Raw genomic sequence first — 18658 nt, 5'->3', positions numbered from 1 at the left:
TCCCCTGTATACCTTCAGAAACATCATTAGCATTAATAAGTATAAGTATTTGGCAGTACAGCTCTGCTTTTTGATTGCCCTCCCAGACCTTTCACTACAGAGGGCACCCATTAGCAGTATGATTTTCTAATGCATTGCAGGTATAATGTACTGAATAAAGTAATTCAGAATGAAGGATTTACTTGTTGTTTTAACATTTTCATTAGCAATGTTCATATCAAGCTCAGCTCCCTATATAGAGCAAAATCCTATCATAGGTTCATAGGTTTGTACTAGGCTAATGGCCTTGGAGCCTTTACAAGCCTAGCCCATAGGATTACCCTGGTATCGTGCCACCCAACCTTAGTTCCCATCTTACAGATTTCTCAAGGCAGTCTGTCTCTAGGACTCATTTACTATCTCCCCTCCTATATGTCATCACCATTTTCACCAACCTGAAGAAAATCAAGCTGACCAAACTTGAGGCATGATATAATAAAGTTGCCCGATTCACCAACAACTCCCCATATAGAGAGCACCACTGTATTGCACTACGGAATCAGAACTGGCTACTACCCAAACACCTTATATTCACCCAACTCACAACTGCCCATAAGATAATATATCAACCTGAAAAATGTCCAGCTCTTCAAAACCTACTCAAAATCCAATCTAACACCAGACAACTCTTCTGATAAGCTCCTTCTACAAGTAATTAAATCTAGTAACTTCCACGGAGACTCTCTTTTCTCCAATAGTATCTCTAGAATATGGAACATGATCCATCAGTCAGTACTATCCACTGCAAACCCCATACATTTAAATCACTTCTAAAGACCTATCTTGCAAAATCATGGCTCTGCTCCTGTCTTACTCCTGGCTGAATAATAATATTACTCTTAGTACTCCTAATTACTACCAAACTAATTTTACACTTAGTAACTTTTCCTACTAAGTAACCTTCATGTATTACTCCTACTGTCTTTTATTACTTCCTTTCCCTAAACTAACACTAAGTCTCTTAAATAGTATTACTCAACCCTTTAAACTATACTTGACAAATCATTTTTATTAATGTTACATACCAAAATAGTACTAGGTACAAAATGTCTTCTTTATATGTAAATTCTAAGTGCGTACCAACCTAATTTTGTAGCTGTTATTTTTTACTGATGTTACTATGTGTACTTCAAATGTCTGAATCTGTATATTTTTTTATTTATGTTAATACCATTGTAACTAAAATATATGTATATTTTATCTTAGTATAATTAACTATAAATCTCATTGTATCGTGGGACTTTTCCCCCCAGGCCTCCACTGAAAAAGGGCTAACCACCCAGTTGGACTGTCCTGGTCAGCAAGGGTAAAAATAAAATAAATAAATAAAATAAACAAAACTGAAAAATGTCTGCTATTCATAAAAACAAAATGAGGTACATATCAACATAAAAACATTTCTTTAAACTGATCCGTGTTATGTAGCCTTCACATTCATTTTATTTATGTATATTTTTTTTCAGTTATGCTTTGTTGACCAGGTTATTCCCACTAGACTAGTGGCCTCTTTTCAGGAGAGACCCAAGCTGGTATTTATACTACTGGGGGAAATTTGGCCAAGGCATAAGGAAATTTCTCCTGCTGTTTTGAATTGGTGCCATGGGATCTTTTACATCCATCTGAGCTACCACCAACTCAAGCAGATAGGGCCTCGGTTTAACATCTCATCTGAAGGATTGGAAAGTACAGAACTAGACATAGATTTAGCCCTTTATCTAGTGGACTCACTATTAAAATATAGCTAATAGGACAGGGCCTATTTATACAAAGCTATGTCCAGGAGCAGGAATGGGCAGGAGAGGGCTACTAGTCTACCAGACAATCAAACCTAGTTTTGAAATGGAACACTGTGATCCATCCCCACAGGAGTTTGGGGGTGGCTCAAACTACACTGAACTGTGTATGCCTAAGGTCCTAGACTTTCCCGTCCTCAAATCTCAGTGCCTATAATAAAGCTTCACCTGTACAAGGAACTTGGCACTGCAAACAGTCTGGTTTCCCAGCAGGTGCTGCCTATATTACCTAGCCCCACATACAGGTGGAGTTTCCACTCTGCCAGGATATCTATTCAGTTCAATTAACATTTTTCATTGCAGCACAAATTCAGGCAGTGTATAACACATACCCCCAGATTCAGCAAGCCTTGCACGGTGTGCAAGACTAGTGCAGGAGCTCCAGCAGGCAATATGTCTGCCATGTGATCCAGGAATAAGCTGTAGGGACATGCACGAGCACTCCTGCACTAGTCCTGCTTGGACTCAGCCCCTGTATTCAAATTACCTCATCTGGAGGTGAAATCCATGCAAATGAGGTGAATATGTGATCCAGGAAGTTAAAAGCCAGCCATGCAGGACTTTTCTGTCTTTCCTGACTATTCTGCAGAAATTTACTTGGCCAGTAACTGAGTACATTTCTGCAAACTACAAAACGGAGCCATGACAGCTCCAAATAAAGGGTGGCTATCATGTAGAAAGCATACCAATGGCCAAATATATGGCCATTGGCATGGAAAACAGTTGCAAAAATAAAAAAATCAACTTTTATTTTTTTAGTTGATCCCGGCTGTTTAAAAGTAGGGCAGTGACGCGAATGGGATCGGACAAAAAAGTAAAATAAAAACCCTAAAATAAACATTCTAACCAAAATCATTATTTTGCCATTATACTCAATGGCAGGCAGAAGACAACATGGCCAGTGAATAGTGGTTGCTAAGGGGGGAGGCTCAGTGTGGGACCTGTAACTATGCATCAGCAGGCAATCCTATGCAAATGAGGGGAATGATACTGAATCCCAGATTTCCCCTGCATGCTAGTCAGCACCCAACAGTGTAAGAGCAGGAATAGCTTGGTGCAAGCCTAGGAGTTAGCTGAGATGATGGGGGGAATGTCAGGCATACTGTAAGCAGATTGGAGCCCTGTGGCTTGGGTTTTCCCTTAGTTTAGCAGAGCAAAGCAAGGGGTATGTCTGAGGCTGCCTAGCACTCTTTACATTGCCTAAGCAGGTGTGCATGCCACGCACCGGGTTTTAAAGGGGAAAAAAAAGTAAACTAGGAAATAGCAACTCTGTGCACATTTGAGCACTGTGTTTGCGTGGCACACCCCCAGGCAGGAAGGCAATGGGAAGGGAAAACAGCAGTAGGAAGGTAATCAAGAACTAGCATAGCTGGCAGGTGAAATGTATCAGAATTGGCCAATTACACAGGCAGCAGACCAGCCCAGCCCAGAACACTACTATAAACTATGCAAACACCTTTCCCTCTGTTTTTTCCCACATATTCTACACCACTGGTGTATACAAGAAGGAAACTTTTAACAAATAAAAACAACAAAATGATAGGAGCTGCAGCAGCTATCAGACATCAACATGTGGAAGAGCCTGAGGGTGGTGAGGATGAGAATGCTGTCAACCAACCCACAGTGAGGAGATGGAGAAGGTTGTACAGACCCAGGGCAACCTACCAGGGGCTACAAGAGCTAGAGATAGTGGAACGCTATAGGGTGGACAGAGACCTCCAACAGCAAATTGTTGAGCTGTGCCGGCCATGCCTGACACACAGAACTAACAGAGAGGAACCCATCCCAGTGGATACCAAGGTATGTGTAGGCCTAGGAATACTAGCCACAGATACCTCCCAAAGCCCAACTGGGGATATCATGGGGATCTCACAGGCATCAGCATTGAGGGTATTTCACCATTTCCTGGATGCCATGTCAGCACATACTGGTGAACACGTATCTTTCCTCAACACCCGTGAGGTGTTGGCCAACAATATGCGTCTCTACCACCAAATAACAGAATACCCTGAGGTAGTAGGTGCTATAGACTGCACGCACATACACATCAAAGCACCACCCGGTGTTCAGGGTAGGGTCTACATCAAACAGAAGGGCTTCCCCTCCATCAACTGCCAGGTCATGTGCGATGCCCAGGGCATTATAATGAATGTGTGTGCTGGCTACCCTGGAAACTATCACGATTCCCACATCTGGCATCTGATGCAGCTGTACCAGAGATTTGCCAGTGGGGACATCCCTGACGATAACCTAGTGGGGAATGCTGGTTATGTACTGGAGCCGTGGCTGATGACACCCATCAGAAATGCACACACACCCAAACAAGAACTCCATAATGAGGCACACGCACAGACCAGAATTATAATAGAGCATATGTTTGGGATGCTCAAGTCACGGTTCCGGTGCCTGAACACATCCGGTGGAGCCTTGCAGTACTCATTAGCTACAGGCACTCAAATTGTCATTGTATGTGCCATGCTACACAATATGATCCTGCGGAAACAGCTGCAGCAAGAACAGCATGGGGCAGGGCCACACAGCCCCCCAACAATGCCAAGACCTGCACAGGCACAGAGTGACTCAGAGGAGGAACAACCTGAGCCTGCCCCAGTAGGCAGATGGAGGCATGCCCAGTATGCCCTGGCCTTGGCAAAGAGGTAATGCATAGCACAAACACTGACACAGTAGGAACCCAGGGAATGACACCTCTCTCTGACTCACACATACAGCAAAAAGGATGCCAAACATGACACTACCTGTGCTCAACCATGTATAGGCAGTGTACTATGTGTATCCGACATAGCTAGCCTTCCAGCACCATCCTCAATACTGGCATACCCACAAGGTAAGTCACTCTCCTTACCAACTGCTGAATGGAGTAGTATGTGTTGTTACTCGTATCTGTGGTATGGATGTGAGCATGCAAGGGAATCGGGTGGCTGAATGGGATGCCAGCAGATAGTAGACACCTATAGTGACAGCATGAGATCTGTAACAAATACTGGTGTCACCATAGTAGCCAGTACTACACATGGTGACAAAACCCATTGCAGGAAATGTGCTGGGCCACATGTGTGTCCATATGACACACACATGCCAGTCAGTGATTTTCACATACCCAACAACAGTCTCAGCCAGCAGGACAGGTATAGACAAACACAAACACAGGCTGTGCTAAGGCCTCTGAATAATGCCTATGGGTAACCATCCCTCAAAGGCCTATACAAACAGACTACATCAGGTCAGGCAGTGGGGTGTTAGTTCTGAAGAGTAGGAAGTCAGAAACTAATATGTAGGTCAATCAAACTTAAGACCTGTAGTACACTGATATGCCTCTAGTCAGCATGATAGGTTAGAATGCAGAATGAAATGGAGTACCTGACATACCAGTACAGTCATAGCAAATGTGTACAAGTGTCAGGTGTGACCCCCCCCAATCCCATGTAGAAATGTAGAAATAGTCAGGTGTGCCCCCCAATCCTATGTAGAAATGCAGAAACAGTCAGGTGTGCCCCCCAAACATGTGTAGAAATGTAGAAACAGTCAGGTGTGCCTCCCCATCTGGTGTAGAAATGTAGAAACAGTCAGGTCTGCCCCCCATCCTATGTAGACAGGTAGTAACAGTCTGTGTGCCCCCCAATTCTATGTAGAAATGTAGAAACAGTCAGGTGTGCTCCTTCCAATCCTGTGTATAAATGTAGAAACAGTCAGGTGTGCCTCCTCCCCCAAGCCTGCATGGAAATGTAGAAATAGTCAGGTGTGCCCACCTCCCAATCCTATGTAGACATGTAGAAACAGTCAGGTGTGACCCCCCCCATTCCTGTGTAGAAATGTAGAAACAGTTAGGTGTGCCCCCCCAATCCTGTGTAGAAGTGTAGAAATAGTCAGGTGTGCCCCCCAATCCTGTGTAGAAATGTAGAAACAGTCAGGTGTGCCCCCCCAATCCTACGTAGAAATGTAGTAATAGTCAGGTGAGCCCTCCCAGTCCTATTTAGAAATATAGTAACAGTCTGGCGTGCCCCCCCCATCCAATGCACACACGTTGTAACAGTCAGGTGTGCCCCCCAATCCTATGTAGAAATGTAGTAACAGTCAGGTGTGCCCCCCCCTCCAATCCGATGTAGACATGTAGTAACATGTATGTGTAGGTATAATACCAGTGGAGCACAGATGACCAGAGGTGGCCAAAGTAGCAGGATAGATTGTAGCATCTGTACAATATGCAGGTATGTGTGTGTTAGGTTGGTGTGTGTTTCATATTGCGTGAGAGTGGTCAGTATGTATGCATGTTGAGGTTTGACCTGGTGGCCATTGTACACTACTGCCAATGACAGGGCCAAGTCCTCACAACTGCAGTGCCAAAGACAATTCCCCCCATTATAATACATGCTAGCAGTAAGCCATTGTAAATATATGGTGGTAATATGTGTCACCATCTGAAAGATGGACATGGCATGACTGTTGGGCTACAAATACAAGCAGTACACAGGGAAAAGTGCCCCAGACATACAGTATATAATGTGTAACTGTGAAATGGATACACTCTTGGAATTGTACATACAGGTATGCATCACATCATCTGGGCTTGTAGTAGGGAATACCGATGTCATCTGGCCTAACACTTGCAGATCACAAAGGTAATAGGACTGATGTATTGGGAAATGGCTGATGTCCCTTTACAAGCCAACATAACTGGAATGCCCCATGCATATCTGTGAGTCAGATGCAAATAGTGTCCATAACACACATGCACACAGCTCACCTAAACACCACCCAGAGGTACCTCTCTGGTTGTATCCCTGCTGTCGGGAATGGGTACAATATGGCCCCCACCTATGTATGGCAATAGCAAAAGAATGCAGTATGCAGTGCAGGTGTCTTGTGCAGGTGTGTCCCTAGCTGTAAGTAGCACCCTGCCAGCATCCACACCACCTGATCAATACTGATAGAAAGTATTGGCATGATCACCTAGCACACCTACCCTGTCACCCCAGGGGAATAAACTGTATGGCAGTTTGGGACTGTAGGACTGACAGAATGCAATGGCCTGCTACAGCTGGCCTACACCACCATCAAATGGCCTACAGGCCTCTGTGAAAGGACCATGTCTCACCAGTACTGCCAATGTATGTTATGTCATGGACACCCAAATAACAACATAACACACTCCACATAAGCTATATGCAAGGCCATGAGGACAAACCACAGTAACATGTCCACCATGTCCCACTGCATGAACTATAGACCAACACCAAAACACAGCTGTGATGAGGTGATAACTATAGGGAAATTATCTGAGAATATATGCATAATGTATGGAAGAGGATAGAATAATAGAGGGGGGTGAGAGCATGGGCAGCATGGAATGTGCAATGTCTGACACACAGCCGTGTGCACATGCTATCCCTGTCTGCAAACACAAAAATGGGTGGCTACAAACCCACCCATATAGGGGTAATGTCCTGACTTATGACCCCTGCCTCTGGGTAACCTGTGTAAATCTGTACAGCTGTGACGTATTGCCACACCAGGATAAGGCCATACTGTCATGTCAATGGATGTACAAGTATGGGATCCTCTTCCAGCACTGTACCAAGGTGCTAAACTGGATACACAGACCCAGCAGCAAGTGTCTGCAGCTACCTTTCCAGAATGGCATAATTTTCCATGAATATGTAGGCATTTGACCACAATACTGGACACAGCTGCATTCACCCTGTGTTCCCCAGGACATCACTGTGAGCAAAAATGTCCACCTGACAGTACCTGAGGACATAAAACATCACAGTGTATAACAGTACACATGTCTGAATATCTCTGCTAACACCAGTACCATGTAGCAGAAGCAGCACAGACACAAACACCTACAGTACACACTATCATTTGCACAGTTTGACCCTATATTGCCAACTGATCTGCAGATATCCTGCAGAAACAGTTTGCTACATGTAGGTGTAGAACACAAAGGTCTGCACTGGAGTACAAACTTCCTAGAATGGATCCACACATTCAATACAGAAGGGCATACTGGACATGCTCACACACTTAGAGCAATGTCAGACAACAACATACTGAAAGGTCATACTGGGCATGCTCACACACTTAAACAAATGAAGTCCATATCTGCCAACAACAGTGGATCATACATATCTGACAGTTGCAGATGTTAGTGCATACAATCCTCAGTATGCACCAGTCATGCTTTGCACACACATTGGATAGGAATACACACATGAATCCAAGGACAACACACTATAATATGTCAAAAGTACACATACATAGATGTGTGGAAGAGAGTAACAGTGACAAAGAGCCTTCCATCATGAGGCCTGTCCAACCCAGCACACAGCCAAATGGCTACACCACATGATGTGTAAATGTTTCTCACTGTAGAAATTAGCCACTGGTATTCCTCAGCATTACAGACTCTGTGGTGCAAGTGGTAGCTGTGCAACATGACTGTACAAGGCAGTAGTCATCTAGCAGTTGTATACACATACCTGCAGAATATAAACCTGCTTGTGCCTAAGTGTAGTGTGTCTACCTCTAGATGAATGGGTTATGGCCCATGCGCACACACTGCCCTCCCCATAGCCATACTATGACAAGCCTGCTGATGTCATTCACTTTGAAATACACCTTTGGGAAAGGAGTAGCCCAGTAATCTCTGTGGTGTGTCCTATAACTGTGTAATGCTGTAGTGTAATAAACTAGTTAAGTAGGAGTTCTAATTCCCGACATGGCAACTGTGTGTGTGTGTGTGTGTGTGTGTGTGTGTGTGTGTGTGTGCCTCTGTCTGTGCAGGGAGCAATGCTTTTTAGGCTAGTCACACTCACTACAATTCAAATACCCTACTTTGGCAAGGCTGCTGATGTCATTCACTTTGAAATACACCTATAGGAAAGGAATAGCCCAGTAATCTCTGTGACATGTCCTATAACTGCATAATGCTGTAGTGTGATAAACTAATTAGGTAAGAGTTCTAATCCCGGACATGGCACCTGTGTGTGTTTGTGTGTGTGTGTCTCTATCTGTGTAGGGAGCAATGCTTTTTAGGCTAGTCATACTCACTTCAATTCAAATGCCCTACTTTGGCAATGCTCTGATGTCATTCACTTTGAAATACACCTTTGGGAAAGGAGTAGCCCAGTAATCTCCATGGCGCATCCTATAACTGTGTAATGCCATAGTGTGATAAGCTAGTTAGGTAGGCGTTCTAATCTCAGACATGGCAAGTGTGTGTGTGTGTGTGTGTGTGTGTGTGTGTGTGTGTGTGTGTGTGTGTGTGTGTGTGTGTGTCTCTGTCGGTGTAGGGAGCAATGCTTTTTAGGCTAGTCACACTCACTACAAATCAAATGCCCTACTTTGGCAAGGCTGCTGATTTCATTCACTTTGAAATACACCTTTGGGAAAGGAGTAACCCAGTAATCTCTGTGGTGCGTCCTATAACAGCATAATGCTGTAGTGTGATATAGTACTTTGGTAGGGGTTCTATTCCCACACATGGCAAGTGTGGATGTTTGTGTGTACTTCTTTGTCTGTGTAGGGTACAATGCTTTTGAGGCCATTTACAATCACTACAACCTCAATTGACCTTCTTTGGCAAGCCTGCGGATGTCATTCCCAGTGAAATACACCTTTGGGGAGGGAGGACTCCTGCAATCTCCATGGCACATCCTAAAACTGATTAATGCTGTAGTGTATTAAACTAGTTAAGTAGGATTTCTAATTCCAGACATGGCAAGTGTGTGTGTGTGTGTGTGTGTGTGTGTGTGTGTGTGTGTGTGTGTGTGTGTGTGTGTGTGTGTGTGTGTGTGTCTGTCATTCGTATTCTGTGTGGAGGTGGCTGTGAGTGTGTAACAACTGGACTCACTGTGGAGTTGGTTTTGCAAATATCTTATATGGTGGCCCTATTATATGTCACAATGTCCACCTTACAAGGATAATAGATGTGAAATAGCCAAGAGGTTGGGGTGCCAATCCATACCCCTACATGTGACATCCAGGCCTGGTGAACAAAATTAGCAACCCTTGTATTACCCAGGGAACAGCCTCAACCCACGTCTCATACACAAACACACTCGCCTGCATATTGCCCACAGATAGTAACCATGGTGTGATTGCAGCGGACTACAGAGGGCATGGCACCCTGTCCATCAATACAATTGGCACATATATGCAGACAGTGTGCCTTCAATATGTTCCCCACTGGATAACTGCAACACCTGTGGTGCCATCAAATGTGACCCACAAAGGACATACCATGCCTTAAACACATGCCCTGTATGCACAGATGCCACTGACACCAGGGAATACCTGTATCATGCTATCAGTGTAGGTGCAGGGTCAACCTGCTGTCCATTACCAGTTCCCACCACATGATGCCAGGACTGGCACATCTGATGATAATCTGTACACACAACATGGGCCAGACACCCCAAGTATAGTTCCACATGTCACTGTACATGCATGTGGGACATGTGCACATCCCAGTCAGCGTCCATGTCATAAACTAAAGAACAAATACATGGCAAGCATTGCACAGCAATGGCCACACACAATAGTTACCCAAGGTGACTGGATGGTGAAAACAACACCTACCTGTGTGGGCCAACCCAGACACTACACCCCTGAGACACACTGCAGACCACTGTCATGTGGCCTTATGCCAAGGTATACCCCTCATCTAGCCTTGTATAGCCTTCTGGCACAGACAACCACTACACACCTGTGAAGCAATGCACACATGCATATCAGTACTGGCACCCTGTGTCTGTGTGTGCGGTGTATGATGCTTTTGACCATATTCACACTCACTTCAACTACCATTGGCATACTGAAGCATGCTGTCTGATGTCAGACACCTTCACATACCCTTTTCCCATATAACCTCCGGATAACCCCTGTGGTGAATGTGATACCTGCACATTACTGTATTGTGGCAAACTAACTAGTTATGAAGTGTATTCCTGACCCTGCCAAGTGTGTCAATGTGTGTGAGTCCCTGAGGGGTGTGTGGCTGTGTTGACGCTGACACCTGTTCATGTGGACAGGCATGTGTACTACATCTATCATATCGCTACCATATCACTGTTGCAGATGTCACTCATCATCACATATACATTTGGGCAGCTCCTCAACATGTAAGCGATGTGGCGCATGCAATAACTGTATAGACATGTGATAGCAATACATAGTCAGTCAGGAGTTTGAAACCCTGTACTGGTAGGTGTGTGACACAAACAAGCTAAGGTTTTACTCTCCCACCCCCTCCCTGACTTACTTTGCCTCTGTCAGTCTCTCTCACTTCCTCTCTGGTGGATGTGGAGAGCTACACTTGCTTTGCTTAGGCATCAGCTAAGCAAATGTATGTGATACTCATGATCAGCTGATGGCTTCTGCATGAATTGCAGCCCTCCTCTAGCTGATTGCATGTGAAACAGCTGTGTTAACATTCCCATAGCCAATTGCATGGAAACGCACTCCAATATCTAGGACCATCATGTTGGTGTTGGGCCTTTCATTCACTGTGAGCAGGATCTAGATCTGGTGTTTGGCAAACAACATCACAGATGGATTTGGAATTTACCTCAAACAACATACACTGTGGAAACAGGCCAACACACAGGAGGGGGATGTGCCTGACATGAGTACAGAATGTAATTGTTGCTATTCTGCATTTGGAGTAATGTCGGTTTAACAGTGTGTGTGTGGATATGGCTGGTCTACATGTTTTAATACCTGTCATGATAGTGCTATGTTTTTGAGGAAACCCCCATCTGTAGGGTCGTCTGCAGACTGGGCAGTGGGTGGTGCCTTTTGTTTCCTGTGTTACTCAAACACTGATCTGAGAACTGCAGAAGCATAGTGTGAGGATTGCAATCACTGCATGGTGACAGCCATGAGTGTTACTGACTTATGTCACAACAAACCCTGTTACAACAGTAAATGGTTACCACAGTAATGTGTTAATATTGGCCCTGTGTTTGTGCCTCCAGCCACAACTCTGTCAACCTTTGCACATATGTCATGCAGTAAGAGGTGCATATGTTCTGTACACCATTATTTATTGACATATCTGATAACAAGCCAGTGAGATATCAGACTCTTACACATGCTATGTGTAGTAGGGGTTATATCTGAGAACATAGCCTGGGCATTCAGTGGTTGTGTGTACAGTACTGAGGTCTGTGTACTTATGGTGATTGTTGACAGTGTGTGTATTGCGAATATGTACTTTGGTCTGTGTACAGACTGTGGCAGATGTCATTGTTCTTGGTCCTGTTCTATCTGATGTTACATGCTGCTCCAGTGTATGGCACCCTATCGGCTTACGTTTGTAGGGCAAACACACACATGTCCCATACCACAGACAGGCATCGGACCACACTGTGTGTGAGTGGCACATATGAGGATGGTGTTGATCAGACAGTCCATATACTGTAATAGTAAGCTAGCTTACCATATGTGACTGTGGCTGTGTTCACATTGGTTGTGGGTATGCACTTTCACACAGGTGTCTGTTACTCTGTGCTGTGACATGCCTGTAGAGCCTGCTATATTTGCAGGTACATGTGTATTCCCCCATATGTAATGTAGGCCAGTGTTGTGGCAGTCTACCTGTAGTTTGCACAGTGCTTTGTTACATGCCTAGCAGCTTAGTGTACTTACCCAGTGTGATGTTATGTCCAGATATTTGCCAGATGTACTGCTGCTGGGCCACCATAACTGTCATGTATTTCTGACAAAGCAGTGGGATGCTGTACAGATGTATGTCACTAACTACTGGGTAGTATGTGGCCATGTGATCTCTGCACCAGTAGTTATTATGTGTCAGGACAGACAGGAGTGTGTGAATGCATAACCTATGTGGGCATATGTATTCCAGTATATACGTGATATACCCATCTACGTGACTGTTAACTTCCACATTGTCAGGCTTAGTCCAGATGTCTTGCACTGAAGGGTTCTGTGTATACCTCTGGACTGACCAGAGTGTGTCAGACTGTCCATATTTATTGGCCATATGTCTGCTGTTGTCCACAGGATCATTACTGTGCTAGCAGTGGTACTGTACTATGATGTCCTTAGGATGTCTGTCAGTAGCCAATGGCGCACATGTTAAAAGCAGATGTGACCTCCCACACACAACATGTCTGTTAAGACAACCCCTATTACAGTAGCAACAGTCTACATATATAACTGCAATACATACCTGACATCCCCTTTGCACTAAGAGGTTGGCACTATTGGGACTGAGGTAGGACTCCACTCCATGTTCTGGACATATGGTGACCAAATATGTACATATAATTATCCATATATCTATATAGATATATACACATATACATATCGACATACATAGACATATATATATATATATATATATATATATATATATATATATATATAAACACTTAAATTTATACAAACAGACAGCAAAATATGTCTACACATATACAGATATAGATACACATGAGCATATACTTATGGATATCTACATATATATTGACAGTAATAGGTATATCAGAATAGATTTGTATGCACATATAGTTATAGATACATACATATATATCTACATAAATAGGCATATCTGTACACATAGGATGTGCATACATATATAGCTATATATACATAACTCTATATATATATATATATATATATATATATATATATATATATATATATATATATACACACACACACAAAGAGATCTACACATGGTCATATATATGATGCACTATACAGATATGTATACAGACATATGTATGAATATACATGTGTATGTACATGTAGACATATATCAGCATATGTATATGTATATGTCTATATTCCTGTCATGTGTAAACATCACGATTGTGTGCACCTTCTCAGATGTATCTCATCGTATGTATCTGATATGTGTACATTATGATAAAAGAACATATGTGATAGAACAGTCATATTAATAACAAGTACTACACATTTGTGGAAGTAAAGGCAATTGTTCAATACTAAATATGTGTATTCACAGATATATTTGAAAAACAACAGCTGTCTTCACAGTGGTCCTGGTATATTGGTTAAGTGGTGTGACTATAGTGTACAGGGTCCTCGGTTCAAGTCCTGCAAGGCCTGTTCATTTTGTTACTGGGCAGAAAAAGGGCTGTCAGATACAGAGTGGTTAAGGCAGTTTGATCAGTTTTAAGCGGGTTTGTGTGGGTTTGCATGAAGCTAAGCAGTGCTAAGCTATGGGTAAATGTATGGGCACTTACACAGTGTAGGCTTTGCTTACCAGTGCACAAATCATCTTAGCTGTTATATTGGAGCAATGTTGATACCTGCTAAGAATGGTGTAGCCCTGGTAACCAGTTCTCACCACCCAGTCAGATAACATAGCAGGGTAATGACATCTGTAATAAGTGTAGGTACATAGCTATGACCACCTGCAGTGATACACCCCAGTACTGACACGTGTACGTGTGCAGTACTGAGGATAGCAGTGTCTGTGTGTTAGCACATCTGTACTTGGAATTCTATGAGGGCCTTCACAACCACTACAACACCCATTGCCATAGTCAGTAGTGGCTGCTGCTGTATGGGACATTACATGTACCCTGTTATGCTCCTCTCCCTACCAGCTACATGAGCCTTGCAGTACCAGCACAACAATGTTGTACAAATGGGTCGATAGGCATTAGATACCCATTGAGTTCTGGCAAGTGTGTGTATGTGTTCATGTCCGTATAGATGTAGGGTACAGCATTCCAAGGCCACATACTCCTATTACAATACCCATTGCCACACAGTAGTACAGATAGTATTGTTGCTATCCATAGGTGAGGCATGACAATGCAGCACCCTACTATGCCTATGGCATGTGCATTAGATGCATATCCCTGTAGTACCACTGTTGGGATATACAATGGGTTGTATCACAGTCATGGGCAATGTGTGATGGTGGGTATGTCAGAGTGTCATCATGGGTTTCAGGGAGTACAATATTCACTGGGGGATGTGGGTGCTGTGTATACTGTCATTACATCAAGGTACACCTGGTATATGTCCCATGTACCATTTTATGGTTACCACTGTCACCATCAACCATAAAGGTAAGTGACACCACAATCCAGCCCAGTTATGCATGTGCTATATGCAGCCTACCTGTAACACATTGGACACATGGTCAAGTTAGTTAGCAGTGATAGGCCCAGGTCTCTTGGACGTGCGTCTGCCTCTTATGCACCTGTTAATGTGTATATGAAGGTATGTCACACTATGTATTGTTAATATACACCCATTACATCCCCCATTAACATACTGTATGTGTCTGGGAATGTTCTGCATGTAACATGTAACCTGGAACACACCTCACCCTAAACGCTGTGTGGTGTGTGCAATGAAAGCCACACACATCAGTAGCACTACATGCCTAGATAAGGGTCTAGTCCCAGTGTTGCCAAGTAAAAGTGTGAGTGTATGTGGATGGGTCTACATCAAGTTGCAGATTATACACGCCCCAGCAGGTCACCTGTCCATGTGGCATAGGCAATAACTGTTATACAAACCTGTGACGTGTTCAACTGTACCCCAGATATGTCACAGCCATGGTGTCACCACAGTGCCATACCCCATTGTAGAATATGACTGCAGACCATCCTCCTGCTGACACATGTACACCTACAACACAAATGGACAACATTATATGGAGACCACAATCAACCAGTGTTACCAGAGATATATTGCATTATTGCTGGATGGCTACACTATCTGACATGTATGCATTAAACTTTACTCCTGACAACATGTTACACTGCAGTACTTTGGTGCACTGTAGTACAGTCACCATGTGCATCAGAACGATATTATCCTGTCCCTGCATCGATGTTACGGATGACAGGGATGTGGAACAGGTATCATCATATGCACAGGGTGTGTTGTTGGTTTGCCAGAGGCCGAGCGTGGGCCATTCATTTGACACCATGTGTGTGGGTGAGGGGTGTAGTGAGGTGAACTGGGTGTGGTGATGTGGTGTGTGTAGGTATGGGGTTGCCCTAGGTGTGTTCATATAGTGTGTGGGTATACATGTACACACTTCTGCCATGTGGCTGCCCTACACAGGTGTTTATGGACAGCTGCAGACCATACCTGGCAGGGTGTGCAGTTCACTGCCTCCAGCCACGGACACATGGACTGTGCCTGCCAGGGGTTGCATGGGCACATCTAGGTACAGGCCTTGATGTGTTACTGTCCCCTGATGATGACAGATGTCTGCTGAAACCAGGTCCCTCCTGAGACTGGCCAGGACCACGTGCTCATGGTCTGCTGTGGTGTGGACAGGACCCCCCACAGTGCCGGGGCTGGTACTGCCACTATGGGAGCCCCTTGGTGTCCTAGCATTTCCACGTTGACTTCCAGCTCTTGGTGTTGCTGGCCTACGCCCATGCAGCCATTGCCGCACTCCCACCACACATTCAAGCACAGACATACCACGGTTGGTGAGGGCCATCATCTCACCAGACTGTCTATCCATGAGCTCAATATAAGCATGGATGGCACCAGACAGTTTACAGAAGTTGTCGCTTGCAGATGTGAGAGCAGCCCTCTGCAGCCTCAGGCCCTGCTGGGTGTAACATTCCATACATGCCTGCACCACCATGACAGCCTGAAACATGCACCTGTGGTACCAGTTGTGGCACGTCTGCCAGGGGCATGATGACCAGCGGCCCTACCACAAGCACCCTGGGACATATACCTATGTGGTGCCCTGCTGGACATCTGCCTATGCCTGCTGTGACCAGACACAGTAGGCATGGATACCACACTCTCCTGTGCACTGCCACCAAATGCCAGGTGTTCCTCTGCTATGGCCACTGGTGATGGGGTATGTATAGGCACTGAAACTGTGTGCGGAGTTGGGGTCGCTAAAAGGGGGATGTCAAATGATGGCACTGTTCCAGCCCCTGATAGTACTGTTCAGTCACAGGTGGGGTTATCATAATCTTCATTGTCTGTATGGACACCAACATCAGACTGCAAGAAACACACTTTAAGACCTGTAAAGCATTGCATAACAGTACACACACACACACACACACACACACACACACACACACACACACTCATCACCTTAATACCTACCTTTCCGTGACTTTACAGACAGTCCCACGTTTATTCCCATGCATTCTCCATCCTGCATTACGCTTAGCAACATACACTCATTAATACCACTCATTAACGTATCATTCCTCTAAATTCCTAGACAAGTGATCTCAACACAAGACCTGTTACTCCATTACCTCCCTGACCTGAGTGGAGTGGTTTTACACGGCCTGACTGCTGTCATTGAGTGTTCACCCTGTGTATGTCTGGACATCGTGAGCATGGCCAATATATGTGAGGGGCTACGATGTTCACTTCATAATATCATGCAGTGGAGTGTCATATGTAAGTATTGCTCAGGACATGCCAGATATGCTGCTCAATCAACCTATCATTTGACAACTGTAATATATGGATACACTGCCTGGTGTTGTCTAGTAATTCCCCAATGCATTTGTAGTGTTGCATACGTGGGCTGTCAGTCACCTCTCTGCTGAATTCAATATTAAGGATACACCTGATGTCTACCTTCCCTCCCAATGCATGTTCCATGATACAGACCTTATTATACTATCAGCTGTTCTGTGATTACATACATGACAAGTATTCCTGGTGTGTCATGTGTCAGTCTATGTCCATGTATTGCATGATCCCAAAGTGAAGTACTACTGTATGAACAACCCCACAATCACACATGTGCATATATGGACACCCACACAAACACACACACAAGCACACACACATCCTACATGCATAACCCTTCCTCCACTTCACCAGAGTGACCCTACAGACAAATTAACCACCCACCAAGACACACACACACACACACACACACACACACACACACACACACACACACACACACATACAGGTGAGGTTGCACAATGATGGTACATACAGTCCTCCTAATACCCATCTGTCAACATGCATAACATCTGGTACACAACAGCATGCAGTGCAGCTATAGTCAAGCTATGCTAGCAACAGTATACATCTGTGTGATTCATGTGCTATGTTAGTAGGTGATGCCCCTTCCCCTGGATACCACTGCACCCATGTACACAGTATTGTTGTTCACCTGTTCTGCACCCTGCCATGTCCTGTGCACCAAACCTCACAGGTTTACAACCCATTGCTGAATGTGTAGTACTGTGTCAGTTATGTCACCTCTAATGCTCATAGCCCCTATGTTTTTCAGCAACACATACCTGGGAATATATGTGGACAGATGTCATGAATGCCTGATGTCTGGTTTACAGATCTCACCATCAGCAGACCATGTATGACCAACCCAATACTATAACACTGACAACCATCAGAGCATACCTTGGCTATGGGAAGTGTACACACCCTTATTGATATGAAGCACCCTTCCTTGATCTGCAATGGGACCACATCACCGCATATATTAACAGTACATGAGCCCGATATGTGACATATGTCTTGTACATTCACATGTAGTGTCTACGGAATGTGTTTGGTGTGCAGATGATGACCACGATGCATACACTCCGTGTGTGCATATGTGTGCACACCCTTATCATGACGGTTTGTTGCACCTATTGTTATGTGTACTACAGCAGTGACTGGAAGGGGTATACTAGCATGGGCCATCTGCATTTACCAGTGTATCTTCAGTCTGCCCTACACATGTCCCCCAAATCTGCATGATTGCAAGGTCTACTCATGTGCACATCCCTTGGTGTTCACACACTGCCTTCACTATTGCTGTGGAGGCAGGGTTA

The sequence above is a fragment of the Protopterus annectens genome, chromosome 7.part0 (genome assembly GCF_019279795.1).
Source record: "Protopterus annectens isolate FY-2018-M chromosome 7.part0, PAN1.0, whole genome shotgun sequence".
In the NCBI taxonomy this organism is placed as follows: Eukaryota; Metazoa; Chordata; order Ceratodontiformes; family Protopteridae; genus Protopterus; species Protopterus annectens.
Note: the sequence above shows the minus strand (reverse complement) of the source record.